Source organism: Dermacentor silvarum, chromosome 8 (genome assembly GCF_013339745.2).
Source record: "Dermacentor silvarum isolate Dsil-2018 chromosome 8, BIME_Dsil_1.4, whole genome shotgun sequence".
Taxonomy (NCBI): domain Eukaryota; kingdom Metazoa; phylum Arthropoda; class Arachnida; order Ixodida; family Ixodidae; genus Dermacentor; species Dermacentor silvarum.
This window is the reverse complement of record NC_051161.1, coordinates 144272281-144281909: the sequence shown is the minus strand read 5'-3', so window position 1 is coordinate 144281909 and position 9629 is coordinate 144272281. Positions and strand designations below refer to the sequence as shown.

Here is a 9629-nt window from a genome sequence, read left to right as displayed (position 1 = left end):
TATCTCCACCTAGCGGATTTCCGCTGAACTATTACGTCAAACACTTGCCTTTGCTTCGAGTTGTCGACAAATTCGACTTCGCCCTGCCATCTGCTAGCCGCCTGGTTAGCTCAGATGGTCGAGCGGCTGCCCCGGAAAGGCGGTGGTCTCGGGTTCGAGTCCCGGACCAGGACGAATTTTTCTTCAACTGCGAGGCTTTATTTAGAGGAACCCGGTCGGGTTTCCATTGTAGCAATTGCTACATTTGGGTGGATGTCGCAGTTTCCCTTTAATTACTTATCTCCACCTAGCGGATTTCCGCTGAACTATTACGTCAAACACTTGCCTTTGCTTCGAGTTGTCGACAAATTCCACTTCGCCCTGCCATCTCCTAGCCGTCTGGTTAGCTCAGATGGTAGAGCGGCTGCCCCGTAAAGGCGGTGGTCCCGGGTTCGAGTCCCGGACCAGGACGAATTTTTCTTCAACTGCGAAGCTTTCTTTCGAGGAAACCGGTTGAGTTTCCATTGTAGCAATTGCTACATTTGGGTGGATGTCTCAGTTTCTCTTTAATTAACCATATAAACTACATGCCGTAGCAACAATGTTCTCGCAATAGCGGTGGCGGGGCCCAATGTTTTCGTACCATTTCAGAGTATCTGAGTGTAAAAACAAAATTGCTGTTTTGCAGAGCTACGTGATGAAAGGTATCGGTGCCACAACAACTAGACTAGACGCCACCGTTGCTTTCCTGTGCTGTGCGTGATTCAAGTTGTGAAGGAGAGCTATTCAACAAAATGTTACTCATGCAAAAAAGTCAGCCGCTTAAATAGTTTTTTTACAAGTTTGTACTTACCTCCGACCCTTGGTACGTAATAATGCAAGCGAAACAACTCTGTTCAGAGTTCAGACTCCTAAGGCCAGAACATCTGACATGTCGATTTGGTCACCTTGACGGCTGCCGAGATGTTTTCAAAATCTTTTCTGAGCAGCTCAAAGAGCGTTTAATGAAATTAGCGTTGTTAGGACTCTTCATTCACTTTCCGGGGCGTGCCTGTCTCTCGGTCTGGGCATCTATCGGTGTGTGCAACTTGGTATGTGCCGCTGTTCAATAAACCTCACTGACGTTAACTTGGTTCACTGGGTATGTGCGACCCAATATGTGCCTCTTTTCAATGACAAAACAGATCCTCAAATATTTCTCCGGTATAGGAAGGAATCGAACCCGCGTCCTATGTATTTATTCAAGCTTGTCTGAATAGATATACAGATTCGCGAGATATGTGGACTTCGCGGCGGTGCCGCCAGATTGGCACAACCTGTCTCGTGGACAGCACGAGGCAGAAGCGCTGCTGCACACACGTATTTGCATGACGCCCTTAGGCTTTGTCAATGTGGTGTGTTGCTACAATGCTAATTTCATTAGCGTTCTGATTCGAGATATAGGTGGGCCAGAATTTGTTTAAGCCTTTCTTGTAAAGGCATATGTAAAAAGATTGCGGCCGAATCCATCTCACGATGACTGCCGACAGTAATGTGTTAGTATTGAATCAATATAGCGAGACAACATATCGCCACCGTTTAAACTAGTTATGTATGAGGCGTGTACTGCATCGGCACTTTTCTTTCGCGCTTCCCTAAGAGCACTTTGTGCCATTTCACCTGCCCTCCGAAATGTATGGCATGCCGGCGCGTGCGAACGCTGGGAAACGCATCATGCGGCAACCGGGTCCACTCTCACGCTTCTTTCCGGACGCGCTTCGCCATCTAGTGGCACCGCCGAGAAGTGTGGCGCGCCGCTGCGGGCGAACACTGAGAATTGTTCCCTCGCTTTCGGCACACTCACAGGCACACATTCATTGATCCAAGTTGGCAAGAGGTTCGTTGAAGAGCTCGCTAAAGCTTTAGCGTCACAGAAGTTCATTACGAAATGACACATATCCAGTGCACTTGTGGCGCGGCCTGCTACTGAGCCAGATTGCGGCCCTTGAGGAACCTTTTACACATGGGTTTGGTTCCGCTCAATATCAGAGAAATTTAGGGTATCTTTTGCGTCAGTGTAGAGCGGCACATTTCCAGTGGCTAATACCTAGTTACCCAAGTCGGTATCAAAGACGATCACTGAAAAGCGCCACAAATCCACTAGCACTGAGTTACCCAACTTGGCATCAAAGAGTTTCTTCGAACTTCGCTACCTACCCAGTCTCGCACAGACATGTCGGCGTAAAAAAAGGTTCGTTGAAGGGTGGCGCTTTCCCAGTGACACATAGCTAATTACCCAATTTGGTGTCACACGCGTTCATTGAAGAGCGACACACACCTATATATGGGCGCATACCCAGTGACCTACATTGGCATCAACGAGATTCACTGAAGATCAGGATATACTGAGCGGCACAAAGTCACCGTCCCAAGTTCGCATCAAAGAGTTCGAACAGTGGTGCCTACCTAACCCCGCCTCTCTACAGTGACCCATGCCGGCGTGAAAGAGGCTCGTTGAATAGCGGCATTTAAGTACACACTCGCTCATAATCAGTTATCCAAGTTGGTTGTGATGCGATGGTTGGTTTCGAACTCTTAACTCAGCCCAGCCATGGGATGAGCTAACCATTCAATCATGGACTATCCAGTAAACCAAGTAGGCGGGAAAAGGGCTAGACAAAAAGATACAAACATAGATACATATATAGAGAGATAGATAGTTAGATAGATGGATAGATAGATGGATAGATATATAGATAGATGGATGGAGAGATAGATAGACACACAGACTGACAGACAGATAGACAGAGAGGCAGACAGATAGATTGACAGATGCCCAAATCTGTGTGAAGCACCCAAACGCTAACGCATTAAAAGTGAACAAAAAATGCCATCAAGAAAACGCATGCAGCCCTCTGTAATGCATTTACGGCAGCCATGACGTGGCGTACTTGGTGTTCGTTATCTAGCGGGTGTTGCACTCTGAAACATTATGATTTGCTATGTTTTCCCTGAACATCTTATGCATATTGTCCAGATTACCAGTCTACAACCACAAAAAGGAAAAGATGACCGCCGCAGAGATCCTCAGTTTGACTGTGTCTCTTCATATTTTACCCTCACAACTCCCCAAGACCGTGCTGCAAACTAAATATGAAATATACGCTCATGGAAACGAGTACTGCGAGCTCGTACGAAGAAAAAAAAGCCAGGATATGGCGAGAAAGAAACCTAGCATACATATATATGCATGTTGTCGCTATATTTTTAGAAATAAGTTTAGTGTCAGCTTTAGTTGTTTTGGAATTACGAGAGACTCCTAGACACATACCAGCCACATTGCGGTGGGCGAGTACGTTCGGGTCCTTGCTCGTTTTTGGAGCATACACTAAAAAAATGAGGCATAAACCATCCACGATGATTATTTAAGTCAATGCAAAGCATTTCTCCCTCCATTGGGCTGCCCTAAAAAATCAGGCATAAACCATCCTCGATGATTATTTAAGTCAATTCAAAGCATTTCTGCCTTGCATGTGGCGCAAAGTCCAAACGAAACGCTCCTTCAGGGACCCGCACATATGCGGGCTACAACATTCTGACGACGTACAATCGGAACACAGGCGGTCACTGACGCATGACGCTGCACCAAGTTCGTCTTGGACCAAGTTTTTTGAATTACGCGTACCAAGCGTTTGAAAGAACCGATCCCCGTGTCGCAAGTGCCGGTCCTCTAATGGGCTCCGCTTGGTTTTGGCGCCTTGTTCAGCCGCCATTTGCTTGGAATACGGCTGTCCTTCGGCCGCGCGTCGCTTCTTTTTCAGCTCGCGCTCCACGGCCGCGCGTATTCTGTCAGACCGTCACTTCGCTTCCTGCTTCGCCACTTCGGCACTCATCGCACACCTCTTTAGTCGCTGCAGGGCCTTTGTACTTTTCCGCTCTTCTTAGAAGTGAGGGGGGGGGGGGGTGGCTTGTGCGCGATGAAAGACTGCGCACTTCCTCCTTTGCGCGCGATTGCCACAATTCTGGGCTCACCCTCGCACGTTTACACTGGTAGGCCTCTGCTAGGCCTGCGATCTCAAATAGGCCTATACCAGCGATCTTCAAACACGCCTTTCTTATGCTGTCTGATTCGAAGTTATGCCTGCAAATTTCCAAATTTCATCGCGCTATCCAATTCTGTGTCGTCCTCGACTGCCCTCACCTTCCCTTGGCACCCATTCTGTAACACTAATAGACCACCGGTTACCTGTTCTACGCATTACCTGGCCTGCTCAGTTGCACTTTTCCTCCGAATATTAACTGGAATTGCGGCTACCTCCGATTACTCTCTAATCCCCACTGCGGTCCGGTCTTGCCTGTCTTAATGTTACGCATTTTTTTTCAATCGCTCGTTGCCCGAATCCTAACTTCTTCACTTCTATGTAAACCTCCAAGTTTTTGCTTTATATGTTAGTACTGGTGGAATACAATGACTGTACGCGTTCCTTGTCAATGATAGCGGTAACATGCCGGCAATGATTTGGTAATGTCTGCCATATGCACTGCAACTCAATTTTATTCTTAAATTTTGTTGTCATGAACAAAGTCCCCAGTGACGAATTGATCTAGATAAGCGTATTTTTGTACATATTTCAGATGCTGACTACAAGTCGTAACTTGTTCTCTTGCCAGGCTATTGAACATTAGCTTTTTCTTCTGCATAATAATCAACTATACTCTTACACTTCCTCAGCTAAGGCCCTCCATCTCTTGTTACAAGTCAACAGCATTGCTAAACAGGACAATGTCATCTGTAAACCGAAGGTTGTGGAGATATTCGCCATTCATCCTGAGTTCTCAGCCTTCCCAGTATAATAGCTCGAATACCTCTAAGCATGCAGTGAATGGCATTCAAGGGAGCTTGTCACTTCACCTCACTCCTTTGTTGATGGCGTTTTCTTGTGGAAAAGTAAAATACCTGTAAAATCTTTATAGATAATTAAACGCTGGGGCTTGAGATTGAAACGCTTCTGTACTCCATGATCATTATTTAGGCAATGCTTTCATAAATTTTATTACTTCTACTGGATTCCATGGGAAATGACTAATGCATCAAAAATTATTCGCATTCCATGAAAAATAATGATTCATTGGTTAATGAGAAACCAGATCCATAGCAGCAATCAGTAGCAGCACACTACTTGCACCATCACGGGCCATTTTAACATTTCCATAAAGATACTTGATAATAGGTAGAACCGGAAACCAGCGGCCCGCACCTACGAAAGTATTAGTCACGTAAATGTGGGCAGTCGAAGTAGCTTCGGAAATTCACAACAGCCTGAGCATCCGAAGGAGCACAAGGTGAGTGCCCGATGATCTTGGAGCTGCAGCGAGTGCAGTGTTTGATAGTGTTAGCAGGAAGAGCCAAGTTTTCAGATGTGATAGCGTCACGAGCGCAGCAGCAACAGTCCATTACAACTACTCGTCGGCTTCGTCGGCAACACGTCTCGAGTAAAATGTATACGCGATTATCACGAATACCACCAAGACAAACAGGAAGACGATAACAATCACGGCTGTCCACCAGTGTTCTGTTATGAACTTGATCCCCGAGGTCTCTTTATGAGGCGAAGGCGTAGGCTTCGTCGGAAACGGCGTCGGCGGCAGCCGTAGTACGGTCATGGTAACATTGGCCACGTTCGACATCACCGACCTACAGAAAAAAAGAATGTATGGCAGAAAGTATTAGTGTCAAGGGGTAGTGAAAAAAAAATTGCTTCTACATATCATGCGGTCCAACTCACCAGGCAGAAATTGCACACTTTCCGTGACAAGCTACAGGGGACACTGAGCACCAAGAGGACCTGGGACCTCCTACGCGCACTCTTGGCCACTGAACCCACCAAAACGAAACATAAGCAACAACTCCACAGGTGTGTCCACAACCACACCGGATCGAAAGAACACATACTCCGAGAAACACAAAAGAAACTCAGCGGAGATGCACCTTCTCCTGCGTCAACTCACAGCAGAAAACACGCTGGAAAACCCAACGCAGAACTCAATGGACCCTTCACGCCGGCCGAACTCCACGTAAGTGGGAGTAATGGGAAGCTGACCAGAAATACCAGTGCCGGCAAAGAACGGATGGTCAACAAGCACCTACGCAATCTATGGCAGCAGGCCACCGCGGCTCTCCTCCGGTACTATTGTGAGTGCTGGGAGAAAGAACTGCCGACTGTATGGAAGCACTCGGAGATAACCATGATCCTCAGGCCCAATAAACCTCTCGGCATGGAGAACCTACGCCCGATGTCCCTCATCTCGTGCGTGGGAAAGATCTTTGAATCTTGGAACACACGGTGCACCAAGTGCCTGATTAAGGTGGGAGTTATGGGGGCTGCGGCCCCGGGCCCCCAACTTTCTCGGGCCCCGCTCGACCATTTGAAGAAAAGAAAATTGCTGAGCGTGCTTGCTGCCCAGGTTGTCATCAAAAACTGACAGCCGGGGCAACTTCTTGACAGCCGACACGTTCTTTTCGGCGAAAGCTCCGAGCTTGGCCCTGGTCTTTTCGGTATAGGGCGTTTGGGGAACATAACTCTGAGCATGGCACCAAAACTCCGTAAGGTATGCCTTTCCCACACAAACAATTCTAAATTGTGTAGGTAACAAATAAAGTTTCAGATTACAATGTCTAACAGTACCAATCAGCAGAACAATCACTTGTAGACGCGAAAGAATCGCCAGAACGACCTGTACGTCAGATGCTAACCGATAAATAACACTGGAATCACATAAAAATTAGTTTCCCGAACCCATGAAGATTATGTATACTTTATCCCTAATCAGTGAACGTAACATGTGGGCTTCGAAAAATCCCGCGTCCTAAACCAGTCGCCATCATCTTCATCGTCGACATTAGGGCCCCAAGGACGCAGTTAGCCCCAGGCCCCGAAAATTTTCAATCCGGCACTCGGTACAGGACCGCGTAACGCAGTACTTGGAAGAAAACGGCCACCTACTCACGATGTTCGGCTTCAGGTAGCACCTCTGAACGCAGGTTGTACTAGTACTACTCAACGAAAACCTCCTCGATCACATTAATAATTGAATCAAATATTCCATGCTGACAGTCAACAGCAAGGGGGCATTTGATAACGCCAGCCATGATGCGATCATCAACACTTCGAAGGCACCAGCTGCGGCACTATAGGACCTACGCGTACATCAGAAACTTTCTGACTGACCGCACGGCAACCGTCGAGATCTGCAACATCCGCAGCGAAAGCTTATAACTTCCCAACAGAGGCAACCCGCAAGGGTCGGTCATCTCAGCGCTACTCTTCAACGTGGCATTGACCAAGCCACCCAAACTTCTCGAGACCATACCAGATCTGTGTCATGTAGTGTACGCTGATGACATCACGCTCTCACCCGGAGCTTCGAACACTGGAAGGCCAGAAATCGGCACACAAGAAGCCGTAGACACCATCCAAAGTTATCTCCGAAATTGCTGCCTCCACGTTGCCCCCCAGAAGTTTGAGCACCTCGTCCTGAAAGCAAGAACAAGAGGCCGGACACTCAGCTACGGCGAACCCAATCCCACCGTCACCCTTAACGGGACGAAAATCCCGGAAGTCTAGACTCTACGAATACTTGGACTTCACATTCACCATGACAGGTCGGGAGCGCCCACTCTATGTAAACTACAACGCACCCTTTCGCAACTCGCGCACCTCGTCAAGACGATGTCAAACTAAAGAAGCGGGCTCAAGGAGCAATATACGCTAAGTAATACAGCCACTGCTCACCAGCAGTATCAGATACGGCACGCCGTACCTTGCTTTAAAGAACGCAGAAATCTAAAAGCTCAGCATCACAATCAGGAAGGCAATCCAAGTCGTCCTAAGACTCATCCCTATGGCCTCCACTACGCGTCTCCTTAACATGGGCATCCACAACAAGTGACGAGGTCTCAGCGAAGCGCACAACAACCGCCAACAAGAAAGAGTGAATCCCACTGGACGTTCTAGAGTCCCTCAGTATCGCACCCGTCCCGCGCAACATGCATTCCATATACCACAAGAGTAGACGACAGGCTAGAGCTGACGCCATCAAACGAAGGATAAAGCAAGACCAGGACGCCCGCACCACCTACGCGGCCAAGTATCCGCATCGAAACGCGTACGCTCTCAGCGTCGTAGACTCCCGAGGCTGCAAGTTAGCATCGGCCACCGTCGAGGCATGCACCCCAGAAACGGTGGATTAAGCGGCAAACGTTCTCACCACCACCACCACCACCACATGCACAGACGCAGCGGTCATATTCACCGATTCTCAGGCAACCTCTAGAAAATTCTCGAGGGACCACATCCCGGCCTATGCACTCAATCTACTAAAGCGACGAAGCACTCCACTGCTATACACCTGCGTATCGTGGGTACCCGGACAGGAGGGACTAGAGGGGAACGAAGTGGCCCAAGCCACTGCCCGTGAGCACGTCAGCTCCCCTTGGCCCACCCACAAGCTCTTCGACCCGGCGGTAGAAGAGACGAAGGCCATACCCAACAACTTACCGGCGATACAACAATACAGACTTGAGCGCCGGGTGTACCTTCTACCGCAACCAAAACTTCGCAGAGAAGAAAGCGTGGTCCTCAAACGCCTGCAAATCAACACCTACTCTCACGGAACGATAATGCACCACCTTTACACGACACTGCACGGCTACCTCTGCCCCTCTGCAAGTACCCACACCCTGGCACACTTGCTCCTGGAATGCCCGTGACATGAGGACAGCGAAATATAACCGCAAACTGGAGTGAACCGAGCGCCACAAGCAAACTAAGACCAACTAGTCCAAACGTGGCAGGTGAAGCTCGCCCTCGGGGGCCTGGAAGGCGATCGATAACTCGTCGCCAGGGCCAAAACGGCAGTCGAAGCCAACAGGGTTCGTGGACTCGGGAGGTCTCCCACCTCCGGGTGATACCGGGCCTCGTTCGGGACACCTTTTCCATCAATAAACGTTTCTTTCTTTCTCCACATACTGCTGCTTTTAGGGCAATGTTAGCTATTAAAAACATGAAAATGGCAATGGTAGCTCATTTATTTATTTATTATTGATTTATTTATTAATTATTTCATTCAATTACCTTCTACGTTGAAATCACGATACATAGCAGAATGGGTACAAGAAATACACAATTATGGGGGAGAATGTAGCGCTAAACTAAAATATCTTTAAGCGATTGGGGACCCCAACTGTTCACTTGGAATTTCCCTTAGTGTGGCGCATTGATCATTTCATGTTTCGAGAATTTGAGCAAGGATAAAAAACAAAGCTATTCAACGGTGATATAAAGCAAAAATGCATAAGAAAGGTGAGCATGGTGCATCCTGCACGCGTTACAATCAATGAGCGATATGGGCACTGGAATGGTATAACAGGCATGAAATCGGAACACTAAGTGAAATATCATTCAACCGAATTTTTTATTAACACCTTCCAGAGGATCGCAACCTTAATTTGCGACGCAAGAAAAAATAAAAACTAAACACCACACAACACTACAGAACGCAGATTATGCACGTCTGCCAATTGAAACAATTGGCTAATCATTTTAATCGATAAACCTTCCCGGTACAAGCTTTCAAAAATATGCACTTCGCTTTATGAAATCAGACATAAC

The 9629-nt window shown here is 47.8% G+C and overlaps 1 non-coding gene across 1 annotated transcript; it reads left to right on the top strand.

Annotated features, from left to right (window-relative positions):
* Positions 1 to 376: 376 nt before the first annotated feature.
* Positions 377 to 451, top strand: Trnay-gua (transfer RNA tyrosine (anticodon GUA)). The gene has a single exon. It is a non-coding gene; the product is annotated as a tRNA-Tyr (tRNA).
* Positions 452 to 9629: the final 9178 nt, after the last annotated feature.